The sequence below is a fragment of the Macaca thibetana genome, chromosome 13, assembly GCF_024542745.1.
Source record: "Macaca thibetana thibetana isolate TM-01 chromosome 13, ASM2454274v1, whole genome shotgun sequence".
Lineage (NCBI taxonomy): Eukaryota > Metazoa > Chordata > Mammalia > Primates > Cercopithecidae > Macaca > Macaca thibetana.
Genome location: NC_065590.1, coordinates 92,758,559 through 92,781,601, shown reverse-complemented (window position 1 = coordinate 92,781,601; position 23,043 = coordinate 92,758,559). Strand labels below are relative to the sequence as shown.

The 23,043-nt window shown below is 39.3% G+C and overlaps 1 protein-coding gene and 1 long non-coding RNA gene across 3 annotated transcripts in view; one reads left to right on the top strand and one right to left on the bottom strand.

Moving 5' to 3' along the window:
• The window catches only part of LRATD1 (LRAT domain containing 1), a 912,369-nt gene that overhangs the window by 699,792 nt on the left and 189,534 nt on the right, over positions 1-23,043 (top strand). The window lies entirely within an intron of this gene.
• LOC126933861 (uncharacterized) overlaps positions 1-23,043 on the bottom strand; it is a 46,790-nt gene that overhangs the window by 14,660 nt on the left and 9,087 nt on the right. The window contains exon 3 of one of the 2 annotated variants that reach the window (XR_007718751.1): positions 15,256-15,554. The exons of the other annotated variant lie outside the window; for it this stretch is intronic. This is a non-coding gene — a long non-coding RNA (uncharacterized LOC126933861). Of the gene's footprint in view, positions 1-15,255; positions 15,555-23,043 lie in introns of those variants that run through there. 2 annotated transcript variants of the gene reach the window in all.

Sequence of the window (23,043 nt, the reverse complement as noted above, 5' to 3'; positions counted from 1 at the left end):
AAGCCCTGGTAATTTATAGATTCAATGCCATCCCCATCAAGCTACCAATGAGTTTCTTCACAGAATTGGAAAAAAAAAAAGCTTTAAAGTTCATATGGAACCAAAAAAGAGCCCGCATCTCCAAGACAATCCTAAGTCAAAAGAACAAAGCTGGAGGCATCACGCTACCTGACTTCAAACTATACTACAAGGTTACAGTAACCAAAACAGCATGGTACTGGTACCAAAACAGAGATATAGACCAATGGAACAGAACAGAGTCCTCAGAAATAATACCACACATCTACAGCCATTTGATCTTTGACAAACCTGAGAGAAACAAGAAATGGGGAAAGGATTCCCTATTTAATAAATGGTGCTGGGAAAATTGGCTAGCCATAAGTAGAAAGCTGAAACTGGATCCTTTCCTTACTCCTTATACGAAAATTAATTCAAGATGGATTAGAGACTTAAATGTTAGACCTAATACCATAAAAATCCTAGAGGAAAACCTAGGTAGTACCATTCAGGACATAGGCATGGGCAAAGATTTCATGTCTAAAACACCAAAAGCAACGGCAGCAAAAGCCAAAATTGACAAATGGGATCTCATTAAACTAAAGAGCTTCTGCACAGCAAAAGACTACCATCAGAGTGAACAGGCAACCTACAGAATGGGAGAAAATTTTTGCAATCTACTCATCTGACAAAGGGCTAATATCCAGAACCTACAAAGAACTCAAACAAATTTACAAGAAAAAAACAAACAACCCCATCAAAAAGTGGGCAAAGGACATGAACAGACATTTCTCAAAAGAAGACATTCATACAGCCAACAGACACATGAAAAAATGCTCATCATCACTGGCCATCAGAGAAATGCAAATCAAAACCACAATGAGATACCATCTCACACCAGTTAGAATGGCAATCATTAAAAAGTCAGGAAACAACAGGTGCTGGAGAGGATGTGGAGAAATAGGAACACTTTTACACTGTTGGTGGGATTGTAAACTAGTTCAACCATTATGGAAAACAGTATGGCGATTCCTCAAGGATCTAGAACTAGATGTACCATATGACCCAGCCATCCCATTACTGGGTATATACCCAAAGGATTATAAATTATGCTGCTAAAAGACACATGCACACGTATGTTTATTGCAGCACTATTCACAATAGCAAAGACTTGGAATCAACCCAAATGTCCATCAGTGACAGATTGGATTAAGAAAATGTGGCACATATACACCATGGAATACTATGCAGCCATAAAAAAGGATGAGTTTGAGTCCTTTGTAGGGACTTGGATGCAGCTGGAATCCATCATTCTTAGCAAACTATCACAAGAACAGAAAACCAAACACCGCATGTTCTCACTCATAGGTGGGAACTGAACAATGAGATCACTTGGACTCAGGAAGGGGAACATCACACACCGGGGCTTATCATGGGGAGGGGGGAGGGGGAAGGGATTGCATTGGGAGTTATACCTGATGTAAATGACGAGTTGATGGGTGCAGCACAGCAACATGGCACAAGTATACATATGTAACAAACCTGCACGTTATGCACATGTACCCTACAACTTAAAGTATAATAATAATAAATAAATTAAAAAAAAAAAAAAAAAAAAAAGAAATATAGGAAATGTTTCAGAAGGAACAAATCTGGAAGAGGGATGAGGAGACTTCTTAGTTTACTGTTGCAATTATCTAAGGAGTAAATGATAAATCTTAAAAGTTTATGGTAGTGATCTGAAGAGGCAGTGAGCTTAAGTCTGGCTCTCTACAAACTCTGCACAAGGTGAACTAATCTGGTAACAATTTTCTAGTTGAATAAGAACAAAAAAAGTTAATAGGATATCTCCAAAGACCATGATAAAAATATCCCCAGAAAAATGCTTTTCTCAACCCCTAACTCTGTACTACACTGTGCAATGCTGGCAGGAATAAAATGCTAGAATTTTAAAAAATAGTAATTTGGGGATCACATTTAGACAATTCTTATGTAAAGAACAATAATTTTAAATATTAACTGAGATATATATTCCTTGTTAATTTTTCTTGTCATCATTCCACCATTCAATTATTTGTAAAGCTGAGACTTAAAGCCCTAAAAAAGAGAAGTCATAAATGACTCCAGTGGTAACTGCAAGTTAATCCTTAACAATGACTTCATAAATTGGTTCTTAGAAGTTTACGGCACAGAGGCAGTAACCCACTGTTGCTCAGTCTATGGAAATGAGTTTTATTGTTTCCCAGATATATTCCCTACTACTCTTGCATGACAATTCAAGCTGAACCATGACGTGCTATTCACCCTTGATTTTAAAAGCAAACCCTATTTTAGTAATTAAGGCTATTTTCAGGCACTAAAACTATTCATCTGAAAGTAAATCAAAAATTATTTCCCTCATCCCAATGAAAGTTTCATACTCTGCCCCATCACAAACTCAGTTGAGGGGCTTAAATTGAAAACCTTTTCCATCTACCTCTTTAGGCTCTTCTCAAAAGAGGGGTATGAATACAGAAAAAGGAAAAAAAAAAAAAAAAACTTTTTCATTTCTCAGGTCCTGCTCTCACGGTCTCTTAAGGCTAGTGCTGACTATCCAGTGATGTTCTCGGTGCAGCAGATGTCTACATGCTTGTTCTTTCCAGATCAAGCATCTTGGTTTTCCAGAATCCTTGTAACAACCTCACACTGCAGATTCCTGACATTGACACCTGGACCTTTAGTCAATTCCTCTCACCTCCATTTCTGTCCATGGGAACACATTCCACAGACTGCTGGCTTCCCTTTGCCCCAAAGCACACTTTACTGGATATCTAAAAGATGGCTTGATTCTAGCTGCTTTCCACAGCATCCATTTGGGCCACTCTCAAACATCTTGCTGTACCAAACAGCAAAGGTAGTCTGCCCTTGACTGCCTCTTTCATTGCTCTCCCAACAGAGTTGCTCCAGCCACCTACTGCTGCTGAGCTAGAAACACACACCCATTTCTATGGTTACCAGGTCACCTGTAATAAATTCTCCTAAGAATCACTTCATAGTACTATACTCTGATGTGCTGCACTGCAGTGACTTATAAGTTTTGCCACTCAGCAACATCCACCTGGAGAGGGTGAGACCAGTCGCTTTCCTGCTGATACCCTAGATCTCTCTAAGTGATTCTTTTGGAGAATCCCTTCCATATCCCCAAACAAGGAAAATAGGAAAGCCTCAAGTATGATTACTACTGACAATTTTTCTTGTCCTTTAACCAATTTCCTTGGAATTCCTGGGCTCCTATTTGTATAGGTTGTTTGAGGAGGGAAGGATAGGGATTGTAAGATGGGTTTGGCAACCTCTCGGTAAGCACTGGAAGAGGTAACTGGCAGCAACTTGGTTCTCTATTTAAAATTTCAGGGTCCTTTTTGTTCTCAGGTTTGGGGTTTCAGCCAAAATTCCAAGACAATAGAAAAAGCCTCATTCAGTATCCTATTTTAACAACTTTGAACATTTAAAGAGACTTTTGTCATGGTCACTGTTGTTTTTAGCTCTTTAAGAACTCTAGGCCGGGCACGGTGGCTCACTCCTACAATCTCAGCACTTTGGGAGGCCGAGGCGGGCAGATCACGAGGTCAGGAGATCAAGACCATCCTTGCTAACATGGTGAAACCCTGTCTCTACCAAAAATACAAAAAATTAGTTGGGTGTGGTGGCGGGCGCCTGTAGTCCCAGCTACTCAGGAGGCTGAGGCAGGAGAATGGCGTGAACCTGGGAGGCAGGGCTTGTGGTGAGCTGAGTGGCTGAGATGGGGCCACTGCACTCCAGCCTGGGCAACAAAGCGAGATTCCATCTCAAAAAAAAAAAAAAAAAAAAAAGAACTCTAGTAGTGAGAATACAGAGTTCAGCTACCAGTCATGGAGTGGGAAGGGAAAATTGCTGACCTAAGAGTTGTATAACAACCATGTATGGAAGTGATAAGAAAAAGTTCTGCATTAAACATGGGTGATGGGTATAGCTTGGGAATGAGATGTAAGTGTGTCTCACTGTATGGGGGTTGGTGGGGGAGACATACTTTATGTTCCATTTTGGGGCTCAAAACATTGGGAGTGAAGGGGGGTAGAAAACCTTAAATAAGTTTAGAGGATCTCAAAGCTGAGAAAGTTTCTCTCTCCTTGGGCTATGGCCTGCAGATATCACAAACCAATTAGCTACTGGGTAGAGCAGCAACAGCTACAGGAAGACCTGAAGAAACTATCTTTGAGTCTCTAGCAGTGCCAACTGTCAGAGGGGAGCATCCGAAAGTGTCTGAGGTGCAAGCAGATAAGAGCCCTCCAAGTTGGAATAGGAAGGAGACAGAATATGTTACAACTGGAGACCATGCTGAATCAGGCCAGCAGACAGTATAGCTCTCTCAGGAACAGGGCTGATGATCAAGACCTGGGAGGATGAGACACAGCTCAGTGATGGTCTGCAAAAATATACAATGGGCTGGCACTACATGCTCATCTCCCATCCTACCTTGTCCCCACTCGAGGCCAAGAGCTTCTAAACCCTGATAATGCCACAGGAAAAAAGAAGGAAGGGGGAGAAACTGGGAGAAATGGGTTTGATGAAGTAGTTACCTAAACGAGATTAGATTTTGCATAAAAATGAAAATTTAACTTAACTTGCAAGATTTAGTTTTCTGCACCAGAAAAAAAGAAAAAAAAAGGGTGGGTCATGAGCCAAGCTGAATCAGATATTGAGAAGTTAAAAGATATTATTTGTGTACTCTGGACTTCACGTTCAGGTTTAAAGATAAATACATTGAAGACAGGGCTGGAGGGCTTGCCTCTGAATTTAAATATAGTTTGGGATGAAACTAGATCTCCACTCTTGATTTTAATTATTGTCTTATACCAAAAGGGATAATTTCCAGAACCACCATGGAATCGTTTGGAGCATTTAAAGAAGGAAGCATTTTGTCAACACATTTCCTTTGGATGTGATGAATCCTGCACTGCCACAGCCAAGTTGTGTAATAAAGCCAAAACTAAAATCTCTAAATAATGTGTCCCTTTCCTTAATCCCCATCTATTTGGATACACGTCTATGTGCGTTCAAATTGGCATCAGAATACTTACAAGGCTTTAACTCATTTGCAACGATTGAGATACACTACCTAGATAGGCAGGCAGCATACTATGGCCATTTAGCAAGAAGGCTTTAGAGTTAGCTTGACAGGGACCAAATCCTCAGTCTATAATTTATTAGGGTTGTAATCTTAGGTAAATTCTTTAAATTCAGTGTGCCTCAGTTTCCCTTTTTTATAAAGTAAAAATAATTGTAGTATTTATCTCATGACTTGTCATAAATCTCAAGCCAACATTTATACACAAGGGCATGTATAAAGGAGTGAGTTCTCCATCATTTCAAATATTCAAGTTTAGGCTGGACAGCCACATGGTGGGGGTGTTGCATTGGACTGAGCTCCTTTCCAAATCTGACTATCCTTTAGAAAAGAAGGTCCAGTGCCAAAGAACAAAATTCACTTTGAGATAAACCCAACTGATGGCTCTCATTTTGAAAAGGAGGCCAAAGACACACAATCTATTTCAAACTAAGACAGAAATAGGCCAAGTCGCCTTGCTGTTGACTCAGCAGCCAGAGAATCATGGAGAGTACGGCGGAGTTAAAGTCAGGAGAACTGGGCTGGAGTCCCAGTGCTGCTCTTAGCTGTGTGGTCGTGGGTTACTTAGATAATGGATATGGTTTGCAGTTTCTTCATTTCTAAAATGGGTGTAAAAGGTTTTCTTTTTATTATTTTCCCTCAAAAAGTACTCATGAAGATTAAATGAGCCAATGTAAAATTGCTTTGAAAATGGTAAATCACAGTATAAATATAGGTATTATCATTTGAAGAGATCAAATTACACTACATTACACTATACATCATTAGTTCTGAAAATAACATACATAACCTCAAAACATGGCTGAAAATAAGCTATTACTTTAAATATCGTGTTGGGTATAGAAGCTGAAAAACTGCCACTTTGTAGATTCCTGCATATTTTCTCAACTACTCAAGAGTGGAGACTTTAATTTACCTTTAAGGCAGGTAGTGACCTTGTTTTGGGGAAAAACAGAAAACACAGAACCATGCCATATATTTATGCAAATATAAGTTAGGTCTTACTTGCTATTTTTAGGAAGCAAGAGGTCATCTTCCATATGAACACTGATGTCTTAGACCCAGAATGTCTCGTTTCTCCTCTGTATAAATGAGATGTATCTTTTATCAAAGATTTTCTCTACAAATTTTCACTCAAGTATTTATGGAACCTCTTCTCTATGTCAGGAGAGTTAGAGTGTTAAAAAGTCTGACCTACTCCTAATGGTGTTCACCAGTTACTTCAGGAGACAGAAAAAATTAAGCAACAATCACACAAATAGTTAATGATGATAAATGTGTTAAGGACAATGAGTCAGTGAAAAGTACTATGAGGATCTGTAAGAAGAGGACCAATAAATGTGGAGTTAGGGGAGGTTTAAGTGAGGAAAGAATATTTAACCTGAGTCTGGAAAGATAAACAGAACTGACCCAGCTGGGAGACACCAGGTGAAGGCAGAATATTCTAGGAAATATGTTTTTATTGTCTCTGTGAAAATGAATGTTATTTTGTCTGGGTTTAGACTATGGTGTCTTTAAATAATTTCTTATTCTTAGTGGGTTTTGTATGTTCTTTTCTGGGTAGATGCTATCAGTAGTAGTACACTGAGATGGAAATTACTTTAGTAAGGTGAAGGCTGTTACACCATAATGTTTGTCTTGTCCTAGAAAAGGTGCTGTGAACAAAACAACACAAGGCTCAATATTGACTGGACGTGAGATACTTCACATGTGGCATTGTTAGGTTGATTATATTAATAGCTTCTCTTGGTGCCTGTCCAAAGGCAAGATTACTCTCTAAGACTGGATTTTTATCTTAAGTAAGAGGACAATTCAATTGTATCATCTTGTGAAAAGGCTGATGTTGGGACAGGAAATGAAGACTCACATTTTGCACCTTTAACTAGAGTGTAGTCTGGCTTTAAACTTGGACTTAAAATTATGATGACCAGATGTGACTGTTTTGAGTTGTTCTCTGTGATTTACTGTCCTTTTTCTCCAAACTTTCAATATACTTCTTACTGAAATTCAAAGCCTGACCTCAGCTGTGCACTTTGAATCTATGGAAATTTCTCTTCCACACTTGAGAAAGTGTGTGGCTAGGAGAGTCAGCCTCTGAGGCCTAGAGCAGTGGCAGAGCAGCAACACCACAGGAGCCAAGTGTACCCAGCAACACAGTGATCAAGCAGCAGTCCAAACATAGTGACAGTGTTGAAATTTTCCTGAGCCCTGGGATCCTGTAAAACAGGGGTCCCCAACCCCCAGGCCATGGACTGGTACCAGTCTGTGGCCTGTTAGGAACTGGTCCGCACAGCAGAAGGTGAGCAGTGCTCAAGCGAGCATTACCACCTGAGCTCAGCCTCCTGTCAGATCAGATGGGCAGTGGCATTAGATTCTCATAGTGCAAACCCTACCATGAACTGCACTAGGTGCTCCATATGAGAATCGAACTAATGCCTGATGATGATCTGAAGTGGAACAGTTTCACCCTGAAAACCATCACACACCCACCTGCCATGTCCATGGAAAAACTGTCTTCCACAAAACCGCTTCCTGGTGTCAAAAAGGTTGAGGGCAATTGCTGTAAAACACGGATGGCTAAGAAGTACTCCACCTAATCTTTTGTGTTCTGGAAAAGAAACACTCTTCCCCATATGACTCAGATGATTCACAGATGCCCATCTTATTTACATATGGTAAGACACAGGCACTCCAAATTCCCATCGTTTCATAAATATTTGGCTAAAATGCTTGTTCCCTAAGTAATCACATGATCACATGGTCAGAGAGTTCTCCTTATTTTGTTAGTCCCTTTCTCCTTCTTCTAATATTCTTTTGAATAAAGTATCTCTTTACTAAGTCTGGATATTTTATTTGACAGTGACGAGATGAAAATTCATCCTCAGTGGAAAAATGTGGGGCCCCTTCCTTCACACATGAGTTAGCACCCCAGAGAACGCTCAGAGAGATTAAGAAGGCTAATTGGTAACCATTAGGCCAGCAGTTCTCAAGTTATCACAATTTTGCTATTAAATATGAAATGTATTCTTATTTTGTGGATTGATTTTGAGAACAGAACATCTGGGTTACATGCAAAATACCTTAAAAATACATTAAATGGGAAATTTAATGGGAAAGACACCACAGGTATCACAACCAGCCAGCTTGGAATAAGCAATCCTTGCTTAGCTATTAGAAATTGCTCCAGTATTAAAATCTAGCCTATTATAAGAAATATGCAGTTATGAAAAAAAAAATCCTTATCTCCAAGGCAAAGATTTTGCCTCTGGCTGAACATAGCTAGAAATAACTCCTCTTTCCCCACATGCCAGGAAATGTAGTAGTCCCTGATCTTTTTTCAAAGGTGACTCCAAATACCTCTGACACACTTCAAAACTCAACACATCTTTTCTGTCTTCACGACTTCTGATTTTCCAACCTTCTCTAGACATTGAGGCCCTGCTAATCTTTAATCAAGGCAACATTATTAATACTCCAACTCTCGTATTTACTTATCAGTTAGACATGCAGTCCTTTAGAGTAAGAATGGTAGAAATAGAGGGGAAAAAGCAAACTTTTGGAGTCAGATAAATCTAGGTTCAAATCAGCCAAAGTAATAAATTTGCTTTGTTGTATGAAAGGCATGTTCATTGAAGTTAACTTGCTCATCACTAAAATGGGAATAATGATAGTTACCTGAATGTATTAGTATTGAGACTGATAATAACTAAAAACTTTATGAAAGGTGGTTAGTCTTGAGTAGATGGTCACTAAATTTTACTTCCTCCTTCTTTTACTCCCTCCTTCTTTTACTCATGCTGAGCACATTGTTTTTTACCAGATTTTCCATTTTCTCTATCTCAAACTTAAAGCAATGATTAACACCCAACACTTATTAAAGTCTATTATTTAGCCAATCTTAAATTATTTTAGTTTAGAGTGTATTGATGAAAGAACACAATTAAGCTCTAACAATTTAGAAAAACATCTAAGCCCAACACTGAATCAAAAATACTTCTGCTGATACTTCTTTTTCTCTCCTGCTCTGTCTGCTGTTCCTTTCGGTTTTCTTTAAGAATTAAGTATTGGCTCCCACCCAGACCTTTCCGTGAAGCAGCGGTGGTCACCAATCTTGGCTAAGCCAGGGCCACATGGCAGCTGGGGGTGGAGGGGAGGCTGGGGATGGAGAGGTATATAGAATTGTGGTCAAGGAGGCAAATGGGACCAAGGACAGTGACCAAGACTTGTGAGTCTGACTGAAGAGGCAGCCAGTGGGGTCAATATACTGACTACCTAAAGAGGGAATGAGCATATAAGCAAAGATAATGGAAGCTATGTTCTTCACTACAGAAGGAAGTTCAAACAACTTGACTAGGATAATTCTTGTGTTTTTTAGATTGGAATTGGAGGTGTTGGTGGAAACTCATGCTGTATAAATTATACACACATACTGATGATTTAAATGTATATGTATGTAATATACATACATAATATCTATGTATTTTTATAATCTTAGGATTGCATCAATATTTCTAACTTCAATGAAAAATATAGATTAATAGTTATGGAGATATATCTAAATATATATGGGTGTGTACATAATAGATATAATCATATATAAATATTCATATACTTGTGTGTATGGACATAGGCATGTGTGTGCTTGTGTGTGTATGTGTATGTGTGTAAATGTATTTATTTCTTAGTGTGTCTGCTGAAAATGTCAATAAGCAATGGGATCTCAGTAGCAATGAGCATGTCAAGAACCCGAATCTTGACTTCTAAATGTCATTCTTTACTAATATTCCATGGAAAAATGGCTGATTTAGAGGGATGCAGTATAAACAGTGCAGAAGTAGAATATTTTATTACACTAAAGGGAAAATCATACATACAAAATGATAAGGGTTTGTCAAAAGGACACAGGGTCAGCTTGAAAGGCATTCCACTGACTAATTATGAGATAATTGAAGTATTAAAATAAAGATAAAAATAGATTGTAACTTGTTTAGTATAATATAAATCCATAAGTTTATACTGAAATAAATAAGTAAATACATACATAAACTAACAGAGAAAAACTCTTTCTCACAGTCAAATGTCAACTAATAAATGTAAAATAAATGATGAAATTAGAATAACATTATTTATATTCATCATATTAATAACTGATTCACACAAGAATCCTAAATGGATGCTAAACCTATAAGTAAATGTTTGGCAAAGAACAGGATAATTATACCATCTCAAAGCATTACCCCCATAAAATATGTATAATTACAAGGAGAAAATAGTATGTACTGTTCGCATTCTGGCTACTCTTCAGGATGAAGCCCCACCCGAAATTTGGTTTAGATGTCAAGACTGATGATGACACACCTCCATACCAAGTGGTATGAAAAGGTTTATTACTCACATAATGAGACTTTAGGGGAGCAAATAGGGAAGACACCCCAATTCTGGTTCAAAAGCGGCTTGAGAGAGCAAGAAAAGTAGACTGAGCCAGAGTGTTTGTTGTAGTTAGGCGATGGGCTTGGGCTGCATCTTTCTACCACGGGCTTGTGGGGTTTAAATATTCTGCTGGCACTAAAGGAAGGAGCATCCTGTTCACTTATCACCATGCTCAGATGTAGGGCAGAATAGGAAAAAGGAGACACAAGCTTGAAAGATGACAGCATTCTGTCATCAAAAAATGAAATCAGGCTCTTCATGACAGTTCACCCCTGATGTTTGAATGATGACTAAAAAGTACCATGTTTGTTGAATTTGAACTTCTTTAAGTAAGCCATTACGGCATCATGCGAGGCCTGCAGCCTGAGGCTAATAATGGAGGTGAAAATTCCATCAAATGCCCTTGTTCAAGAGCTTCAAGAGCTTGTTATTATGAATTGTGAGATATGAAATGAGTGCCTAGGTTACCATCAATGATGTTTGGAACTTGAGGGGATAAGAAGCATTTGATGAGGCTTCACGTGATGGATTTAGTATGTTTACAAATATATATGACCTTGGTTTTGTATCCTTGGGGCAAAAGATCCCTAGAATTCTCTATTCCACAGGTGCCAGTCCTTGGACAATGGCCCAAGAGTCTATACGAAATGTGTAGACGGCTTCAATTACTGGCCCAAGCATCCTGTGCTAAAATAACTGCCTGAAGTTTGGCCAAGTGTACTGGCCCTTGCGGCCTGTCTTTTATCAAGGATGTCCTGTTTAAGGGATAAAAAGTGGCAATTTCCACTGAGCTCCCTGACACGTGACAGTGGTAACACTATCTGTGAAGTGCACAAATTCCCATTGCTGTTCATTCAATTCATACCCAGGGACTCCCCAGGAAGCAATGAGGCCTGAGAAAGGGGTGACCTTACTAGACACATGGTGTCTGACAAAAGACTGAGAAGAAGGAAGGCCACTCCTTCCCGCAGCTGGGACATACCAGAAAGCCAGTCTGGCTTCATCCTATAACAAGGACACCTTTGTAGCCATGCCGAGCTTGCAGGTTGCTGCTTGCATGATCTGAGACATAATAGGCAGCTAGGAAACCGAGAATTATTAATTCAGGGCCTGTGAGAGCCTTTATTTCAGGGAGAGCTCACGACGTGACCAGCAATCGGCTCTCTAAGGGCATAAAGCCTGGGACTGACGATGGCAGCTTTTTGGCACTTGAGGTCCTTAGGCAACTTATGGTTGTCAGGGACGACCCAAAGAGGAGTCTCTGGGAGCACTCATGATGTAGGAGTTTTTCTTGACCCCTTCATCGGACTTGCGATGGGGGTGCCCTGTTCATTCGGTCCACTGTGCTCAGCCTCTTGCAGGAAGCAGCATGTGAGTGAGCGAGGGTGAGATCTGGCCAGCTGCTTTGGGTGCCGGCAAGAGTAGGCCCCGCGCTCCACAGCCAGACCAGGGATGGGCAAATGAGTACAGGATCTGACCAGCTGCTTTGGGTGCTGGCAAGAGCAGGCTCCATGCAGGCCCCTCAGCGGTACCCAGGTGGGGATGCCTGTGACTCCTGAAGCCCCAGAGGGCATGTTACCACGCTCTCTTAGCTCCACCATTTGTGGGCAGCAGTGTGTTATCAGCTCATTGGGTCCCTTAGTTCATCGTGTGGGGCAGCCACCCTCCACCAGCTAGGGCAAGGGCCATGTGACAGCCTTTTTTGGGTACCCCCACTCAGTGGATCCCAAGCTCTTGGGCAGTGTTTAAGAATAATTAGATCACATGGACACTTGAAGGATGCTGGAGGCAGATAATTGTATTTAGCAATGGAAGTGGCTTTCAGCGGAGAGGGGAGCTGGAGAGGAGATGAGACAAGCAGATAATCTTCCCTCAAGTCTGGCCGTCTCTGGCTGGCTCTTCTCCAAAGTTAAGCCATCTTCACCGAAGTCCAGCCATCCCTCTGAAGTCAAGTCACCTCTCTGCAGTCAAGCCACTTCCCCTTCTACTAACTTAGTCTGGGGTCTTTATAGGCACAGGATTGGGGGGCGGGAGGTGGGCCATAGGTAGTTTTGGAAAAGGCAACATTTGATTGGTAAAAAGACATTATTCAGAAAGAACCAATCGGGAGAGAGCAGGCAAACAGGAATAGAAGTTCTCACTTTGGGCCACAGGCTTTGGGATTTTTGGCTAGAAGGTGGGGTTTCGCCGGGCACCCGCCCTCACCTGCCACTATCACTAACAAGAGTGCCTTGTGAACTGCAATTTGAACAGGTTCTAGAGCCTTATTGTTGGATGAGTCCCCACCCAAAGTGGGCCGATTTGCAAATAACAGCATAAATGGATTTAAGTACAACTTGTAAGTGAGAAGTATGTTGTCTCCAGGACACCAAAAGACCTAAAAGACATTGAGCTGATTTTAATGTTCTGGAAACTGAGAGGATCAACAGCTATTTCTTGACAGTGTGTGAGATGATGCATGCTAGAGAGGCCTACCCCGCTTGTTCCAGAGACCTCAATTTTATATGAAATAAACCATTTTGTACTCTCTTGATCTGTGTGCAGTACCATTAGTCTTGATGTATGAACAAATTTGGAGTGGGAGTTCATTGTGCCTCTGCAGTAAGGTCAGGGCATTACAGTGGAAACACCAGTCAGATCCTACCTTAATTATGTGATCAAATTTGACAGCCACAGCAGCAGTACAAATCAACATCATTTGCCTCCTGACATGATACACATAGAAGGAGACAACACTGTTCCTGTGGTATTATTGCTAAAAATGCATCACCTCCATCTAATCTTAAGGAAAGATCAGAAAAATTCAAAGTAAGGGATATTCTGCTTTGATAAAAAAGAAAGAAAAAAACTGGCGTGTATTCTTTGAAATAACATCACGAAAGACAAGACTAGGGAACTATTCCCGACTGAAAGAGATTAAAAACATAACTAAATGCAATTCATGATCCTGAATTATATCCTGGACTAGAGGAAAATTGTTCTTATTTGTTTGTTTGTGTGTGTGTTTGGTTAAAGGGAATTATTGGAGCAATTTCTAAAATTTGGATGGGACCTGGTTATGGGTAAAATTGCATCAAATTATTGATTTAGATAGTTTTACTGTGATTATGTAGAAGAGTGTACATGAAATACACATTGAAGTATGCATTGAAGTACACACAAAAAAGAAGGAGAGAGAGGAAAGTGAGAAGGGAGAGGGGAGAGTGGAGGAAAGAAGAGAAGAGAGAGCATAAATGTGATAGAATGTTAACAAATAGAACCTGGGTAACTATTATAGGAGATTTTTGTACTATTCTTGCACTTTTCCTGTAAATTGTGCTTATTTCACATTTAGGAGCTTCATCTATATTAAATAGAATTTTAACCTCATCAGAAAATGTGTCCTAATTAAGTTCTCTATTAGAAAGAAACAATTTCTTAAATAGGACCCCCAAAAGCATTAATCACAAAATTTTAAAAATGACAAATATGATCTTTTACATTAAAAACTATTCATCAAAATACAACACTAAGTGAATACCCAATATCTTGACAAGGATAAAATAGTCACAATATATGTATATGAGACAATACTTATATCCAGAATATATAAAGAACATCTGTAAATAAATAACAAAATAACATCCCAATTTTTAAATATTAAAAATAATTTGAACAAGTGCTTCAAAAATTCACTATCTAGATGACCAGAACTCATTTGTCATCAGGAAAATAAAATTGAAACTACAATTAGATATCCCTGCACACCCAAGAGATGGCTAAATACAAGAGACTGTCAATACCAAGTGTTAGAGATGCTGTCAAGCACTGAATTTTTCATATATTGCTAGTGGGAGAGTAAATTCATCTGTTGCATTGGAAAATACTTCTCCTTTTACCTAACAACGCTATTTCTAGGTATATACCCAAGATAAATGAGTGTATACATCCACCAAAAGACACGTACAAACATTTTGTAGTAGCTTTTTTCATATTATCCAAAAATTTAAATGTTCATTAAAACAAAAAACAATAAATACGTTGTAAAATCATCACTTAAAAGTTGAATAAAATGCACAAATTACTGATATACACAGAAGCACCAGTTAAACACAAAGACATTGCCTTGACAGAGAAAGGAGCTACACACAGAAGATTGCATACTGTGATTCCATGTATGGGAAGCATCCCATGTATGGGATGCTAAAAATGCATCACCTCCATCTAATCTTAAGGAAAGACCAGAAAAATTCAAAGTGAGGGATATTCTGCTTTGATACAAAAAAAAAAAAAAAAAAAAACCAAAAAACTGGCATGTATTCTTTGAAATAACATCATGAAAGACAAGATTAGGGAACTATTCTCGATTGAAGGCGATTAAAAACATAACTAAATGCAATTCATGATCCTGAATTATATCCTGGACTAGAGGAAAATTGTTCTTATCTGTAGACTACATGTTTAGTGATAGAAATCAAAATAGTGGTTACTTCTGAAGGAAACTTGATTTGGAAGGGGCATGAGGAAAACGTCTGGGGTGATAAAAACATGTATGTCATGACCTGGGTGGTAGATATAAGGATATTTACATTTATAAAAATTCGTTGCACTTTACACTTAAGTGTACACACCTCAATAAAAACACATAAGGCCATAGAGATCATCTATTTTACAGGTTACTATTTAACTTGAAACCATTATGGGGCTTATAAAAAGTCTCTGCTTGGCCGGGCGCGGTGGCTCACGCCTGTAATCCCAGCACTTTTGAAGGCCGAGGCAGGCGGATCATCTGAGGTCAGGAGTATGAGACTAGCCTGGCCAATATGGTGAAACCCCGTCTCTACTTAAAATTCGAAAATCAGCCGGGGGTGGTGGTGGGCGCCTGTAATCCCAGATACTCAGGAGGCTGAGGCAGGAGAATTACTTGAACCTGGGAGGCAGAGGTTGCAGCGAGCTGAGATTGCGCCATTGCACTCCAGCTTGGGGAACAAGAGCGAGACTTTGTCTGGAAAAAAAAAAAAAAGTATTTGCTTGACTTTGACTATATTTCATTCCTTCTATACACCTGTATCTCCTAAAAAGATCCTATGAATAAGGTCAAGTCTCAAGAATAGGTGGAAAACTCAGCCAAGGAGTCAAATATTTCTGATGTGGGTTTCACATCTGTGGCACAACCTATTCTCTGTATTGAATAATACACATTTATATGTGTCATGAGTGACAACAAAGAAAATGAAATTGGGCTATTTTATTGCTAACCCCAGAATCAGAATGTGTCTATTTGAAAAGGTAGTTGAAACAAAGCCAAATTGAGTTCTACTAAAGTGCAGCCTGGACTTCTGTACAAATTGATCTTTGAGTTGTAGAGTTCAAGGTGTCCTTCACATGCAGGCTTCATCCTACTTACATTTTGAGTTAATTCTGTCCCAAACTGGGTGTATGTCAAAAGCCTCCAGCCATAGGTGATTCCAGAGTTAGCTGTACTACCCAGAATCTGGCATCTGGAAGGCTTGAGTGAAAACTGAGATGTCCCATGCATCTTGTGTCCCAGGGCAGCCAACAAGGATTACAAATAGCTTTCATCTAGGATGTAAGTTTACTTAGCTGGAGCCCTGAAACCCTGACCAACATATGCCAGTCCTTTCCCTTGGGAAAAAGAGTCCCCTCTCTCATCTTCCTGGCTGCTAATGTATGCTAATGTTCATATTTTAAATTGCCATTTTATTCCCTAAAACAATGACCCTTCCACCTCCCTCATACCTCTAGTAAGCCCTGCTGCTTGTAACCCTGTTCTAATCATATGACAGATTGGGCCTCCTTGGACAATAACCTTGGCCTGAAAAACATCTCATGCCCATGGACACTGTGTGTTAGAATATTGTAAGAACATGGCTTTTGAGGATAGATCTTTTAGGTAGGTCATTTTTCTAAGGCCCACCCAACTCAGACACAACTTCCTTTTATTCTTCATCACACGCTTCATTTACTTCCTAGCACTCCTTACAGTGGTGGTGACTCAGGTTATACCAATTATACTCAAAAGATCAGAAAATCTCAGAATACTACCTGTCAGAATATCTTGTACCAGTTATCTGACTAGACCAGATGTTTAGATAGAGAAATTCCCAAAATCTTGTTAGAATAGAAGGAATTTGATAGAGAATAATATATTTATAGACACCAGTGTATCTATCTATTGTTGAAGGACCTGTAGCCTTGGAAATTTTAGAATAATGTTCTAGAATAGCAGTCAACAAAGACCTTGTTAAGCTTGAGGTCTGTGTTCTCTGATTGTTGTTTGTTTCTTTATAGTCCATGGTGGGTGGTAGGGAGCAAGAGAAAGAATGAGAGAGGGAGAGAGAGAAAAACCTGCCCATCCACATGCGTGCTAATGGGAAAGTTGCGTTGAGGTGGGTACCAGTGTGAGCAGGAAGTGGTAGAATGCATGGAATCACAGAATGCGCAGTGGCAAGGAAGAACTCCATATACCCCTTAAAGTCCACTTTCCATTTTTGACTACATAGCTTAGATTGACAAAATCTGCTCTAGAATGTGTTAATTATCTGAGTCATTATTACCGCTAAAACACTTCAGCATCAAGGAAATAGCCTCAAAAGGATTTGGGAATTAATTGGTAATTCAGCAGCAAATCTCACTGTTCCTGTCTCCTATCCCACAGCTCGGTGTCCCTTTTTTTTTTTTTTTCTTTTTGAGACAGAGTCTCGCTCTGTCCGCCCAGGCTGGAGTGCAGTGGCACGATCTCGGCTCACTGCAAGCTCCGCCTCCCGGGTTCACGCCATTCTCCTGCCTCAGCCTCCGAGTAGCTGGGACTACAGGTGCGCACCACCACGCCTGGCTAATTTTTTTTTTTTTTTGTATTTTTAGTAGAGATGGGGTTTCACCGTGTTAGCCAGGATGGTCTCGATCTCCTGACCTCGTGATCTGCCCACCTCGGCCTCCCAAAGTGCTGGGATTACAGGCGTGAGCCACCGTGCCTGGCCTCGGTGTCCCTTTTCTATCCCTATTGTTTCTGCTTTGGTTTAGAACCTTGTAATCATATATATATACATATATATGAAGAGAGAGAGAGACAGAAAGAGAAAGAGAGAGAGTCTAACTCTGTTGCCCAGGCTGGAGTGGTGCCAACACTGCTCACCAAAGCCTCGATCTCCTGGGATCAAGTGATCCTCCTGTCACTGCCTCCTGAGTACCTAGGACCACATGCCTGGCTAAATTCTTTGAGCTTTTGTAGAGACGGGGGTCACACTTTGTTGCCCAGGCTGATCTTCAACTTCTGGGCTCAAGAAATCCTCCCATCACAGACTCCCAAAGTGCTGGGATTTCAGACGTGATTCACTGCACCTGGCCTCTTACCTGAACTATTTAAACAGTCTCCTGACTTGTCCTCTTCCAAGGCTCCCCTTGCTGCAACACATATTCAGTGCAGCAGTCACATTGAGTTGTCCAGAATTAAATTCGACCATGTTACTCTTATTATTAAAATCCTCCAATAACTTCTCATTTTTTATAGGCAAACATCCACACTCTTGAGCAATGAAAGGTCCTTCCCAACCGTATACTTATGTTATGCTCCTTCATTAGAGCCTGATATTAAATAAGTAAATACTGAGTTAATGTTTGTGGATCGAATGAATGATTAGTGGATAAGTAAATGTATTGATGTCATTAATACAGCTCAATATCCTAGATATGTTTTGAATAATTTTAGTTTGCAACAGAGAGTTAGGGGAGCAAGAAACTGCCTTTGACTAGATTGTGTGTTCACTGCATTCAGCGTTCTCATGATTGGGAACAAAAGACTATTCTGCTAATATGTAAGTTTTCATACAGATGTTAGTTCTAGAGAAGCCTTAATTCAAATGAAACAAAACAAAGAAAGCTTGAGTCTAAGTCTGTTGCTTAGGTTTCCCTTTGTTCACATCTACATCTGAACAGAGATTAATATGCCTTTTCCCCTCATAAACATAATTCCCAGGAAGCCAGTGTCCACCTCAATTGATTGCAAACCATAGCTATGGAGAGACTACACAGCCGTTCATTACTGTAGTTTCCGTCTCTTCCTTATTCCCAATACGTCTTACAGTCAGTAAGATTTATTTCCCCAAAACACCAATCTTCTTACCTGCTCTCCAATCCTGCTTTGATATTCCCCCTCTCAGTTAACTGCATTTTGATAAAAGCATGCTAGTATTTAACAATAGCCTTAATTTCTAGCCTGCATTAGAAATGAACAATGGTGACATTTCAGGAACCAAGGTGAGCTGCTATAAGAAATCACTGGAGATTGGAATAGTCAGAAAATGAGATTTTTGACTCATATTACTGTGACCTTCAATAATTACTCCTAGAACATTTAGATATTTATGTCCTGTGTAAGTCATCTCTGAAAATCGTAGAAGTAACATGCCCTTGGCTTACAATGTGAATAGTATTAACTTTGGTGCCCCTGCACAATTGACTCTTTCCCACTAGAATATGGGCCTGCTAATAAAAATCCTACAGTCTTGGCTATTCAGTTTCTCTCTGAATGTTGGCATTTGTTTTGAGACCCATTTTTTTCTGAATGTAACCAGAGCTGCTATGTTTATGTAAAACAGGGAGTGAGAGAGGTAATGAAGCCAGGATCGATTGCCTAGTAATAGCTATGATTCCATAGACATTAAAGGGTATTTGTAATTTAGGCCCCTAATATGGCCTAATGCCCTATCTTGTGTAGCTATTGATTTTTCAATAGTAGAATAGCCCCAGCAAACCATTCAGGGCTAAATTTTCCCTGTTATATCAAGCAAAGGATAAAAATATCTCTTTTACAGGAGCCGAGCCTAGAGAAATGTTTTCTATTCTGAAAGCTTTAAGGGCTCTCTAGTTTATGAACTTACTTTCCAATGTGACTTCTGCATGTATCCCTTTCTTTGCCTCCTCCAAAACTAAAAAGTAAAGCAATATTAAGAAAAGGTCTTTTATTATTTAGCAACTACCAACAAGGAAGCAACAAGAAGCAACAATGCCTTATCACTGACTGCTCTAAGAATGATGTTCTGAAATGACCCATTACCTCAAAACAGACATATAGACCACTGGAATAGAATACAGAGCCCCCAAATAAATCCACACAGCTTGTCAACTAACCTTGGATAAGAGTCCCAGGATCACACAATGGGGACTGGATAGTGTCTTCAATAAATGATGATGGGAAAACCTGAAATCCACATTCAGGAGAAAGAAACTGGACTCTTATATCACACCACATATGCAAATTAAATCAAAAGGAATTTAAATTTAAACATAATCCCTGAGACCATAAAACTATTAAAGAAAACCATAGGGAAAAGGCTTCTTGACATTGTCTGCTCAATAATTTCTTTTGATATGACACCAAAAATATGTAACAAAAACAGAAGTAGACAAGTGGAAAGGCATCAAACCGAAAAGTTTATGCACAGCAAAAGAAAAAAACAACAGAATGGAAAGCCAACTTATGAAATGGAAAAAAAAAAAAACTGTAAACCATATATTCAATAAGGGGTTAATATCCAAATATATAAAGATCTAACACAACTCAATAGCAACAAAAAGATACTGATTTAAAAATAGAAGACCTGAATAGACATTTCGCAAAAGAAGTTATATATATGGCCAAGAGGTATGTGCAAAGGAGCTCAACAACACTAATGATCAGGAAAAGGCAAGTCAAAACCACAAATAAGATGTCACTTCACACCTGTTAGGATGGCTATGTTCAAAAGGACAAAAAAGAACAAGTGTGGGCAAGGATGAAGCAAAGAGAGAACTCTTGCAGGCTTTGGATAGGAATGTAAATTAGTACAGCCACTCTGTAAAACAATATGGAGATTCCTCAAAAAATTATAAATAAGACTACCATATGATCTAGCAGTCTTACTTCTCTGAATACATATCCAAAGGAAATGAAATCAGTATCTCAAAAACCTCCTTGTACTCTTATGTTCATTGCAGCATAGTTCACAGTAGCCAAGATAAGGAAACAGCCTAATTGTCCATCAACAAATACATGAATAAAGAAAATGGTCTAGATAGAGAGCCTTATTTAGCTTTTAAAAATAAGGAAATGCTATCATTTGCAAGTAATATGGATGAACCTGGAGGACATTATGCTAAGTTTAATGAGCCAGACACAGAAAGGCAAATACTGTAGATCTTACTTATATGTGGAATATAGTCAAATTCATAAAAGGAGAAAGTAGAATAGAAGTTGACAGGGGCTGGGGTAGAAGAAATGGGAAGATGTTTGTCAAAGGATACCAGTGTCAGTTATGAAGGATGAATACTTTCTGAAGATCAAAAGTACAGCAACGTAAATATGGTTAACAACAGCATGTTTTACTCTTTAAGTTTGCTAAGAAGGTAAATCTTGTGTTCTCATCACACATACAAAGAGAAAAAGAAAATAGTAACTATGTAAGGTAATGAATATGTTAAATAAGCTTGATTGTGGTGACTATTTGACAATGTATAGGTATATCAAAACATCAAGTTGTATACCTTAAATATATACAGTTTTTATTTGTCAATTATACCTCAAAAACAATAAGGAAAAAGTCAAAGTTAGACTGGATTCAATAAAAAGAGTGTACATAGCAAGAAGAGATGATTTTAACAAAATAATACATTTTTTTTTGTCACTGCTTTGCCTAACAACTTTCCAAGAGTAATCTACCCTAAAGGTCTCCACCATCTTTCAGGAATATTTCCACAATCTTGGAAAAATAATTTTCATAGATTAAAGGTAAATATTACTTTCCATTCTTTATAGATTGAGTAAAATTGGAGAGTACTGCTATACTACATTTCTTTTGTCAAAGAAGAGGCAATAAAACCAATGATTTAGGAATCTTGTGTAAATATCAAATGGTAACTATAATTAGATGACATTAAGAGAATGAAGAATTGTAATAACCCATAACCAATCAACAAATAAATAAGCAGATATATATTTATTATTACCACAAATAAGACACACACACACACACACACACACACACACAAATGTATAAATATGTCTGAGACCTTTCTAGAATAACCCAGCAACTACCAGGGCTTCAGAAAGCATGAAGCATGAAGACAGACTGCAATTTATTACAGGTTAAATGTTGCCGAAGGTTGACCTTTTTAGCCAGATCATCCTCCACTATGTTACTCCCGATGAGTTTTTCAGAGCTATGCCCCTTTTCTGTAATTCAGAGTTCCAGGCCATATTCTTATTCTTAAATGATATTTCCTATCCTTGAATAGCTTGATTAGCTCTATTCTCCCACAGTACTATAACCACACAACTCAAGCTTTTTGGCTTTCACCTTAGATTTGTTTAGATAAATACTACCAAGGCCAATCAATGACTAAATAATAAGTAGTTCTCACTGCTGCATTCATGCTGGCCTTATTTTGTGTTTCTCTAAATGTTGTTTACACACTACTATAAAGAAATATGTGAGGCTGGGTAATTTATAAAGAAAAGAGGTTGAACTGGTCCATGGTTCTACAGGCTGTACAGGCAAGGCAGCAACATCTGTTTGGCCTCTGGCGAGGGCCTCAGGAAGCTTACAATTATGGCAGAAGATGACGTGGACGCAAGCACATCACATGATGAGAGCAGGAATGAGGGAGAGAGAGCAATAGAAGAGGTACCACACTCTTTTAAACAACTAGCTCTCAGATGAACTAACTGAGCAAGAACACACTCATCACCAAGAGGATGGCACTAAGCCATTCATGAGGGAAAAACCCCCATGATCCAAACACCTCCCATCAGGCCTCATTTCCAAAACTGAAAATCACATTTCAACATGAGATTTGGAGGGGACAAACCTTCAAACCATTTAATTCCACCCCCGACCTCCCTTGATCATTAATATTGAGTGTCAACTTGATTGGGTTGAAGGATGCAAAGTATTGTTTCTGGGTGTATCTCTGAGGGTATTACCAAAGGAAATTAACACTTGAGTCAGTAGACTTGGAGAAGCAGACCCACCTCAACCCGGGTGAGCACCACCTAATCAGCTGCCAGCACAGCTAGAATAAAGCAGACAGGAGAAGACAGAAGAGCAAACTTGCTGAGTTTTCCAGCCTTCATCTTTCTCCTGTGTTTGATGCTTCTGGCCCTTGAATATCAGACTCCAAGAGTCTTTGAACTCTTGGACTTACACCAGTGGTTTGCCAGGGGCTCTCAGGCTTTTGGCACAGACTGAAGGCTGCACTGTCAGTTTCCCTACTTTTGAAGTTTTGGGACTTGGACTCATCCACCACTGGCTTCTGTGCTCCTCAGCTTGCAGACGGTCTATTGTGGGGCTTTACCTTGTGATCATGTGAGTCAGTTCTCCTTAATAAACTCCCTTTCAGATATACATATATCCTATTAGTATTGTCCCTCTAGAGAACCCTGACTAATACACACTCCAAATCGTATGTTCTTGTCACATTTCAAAATAAAATTATGC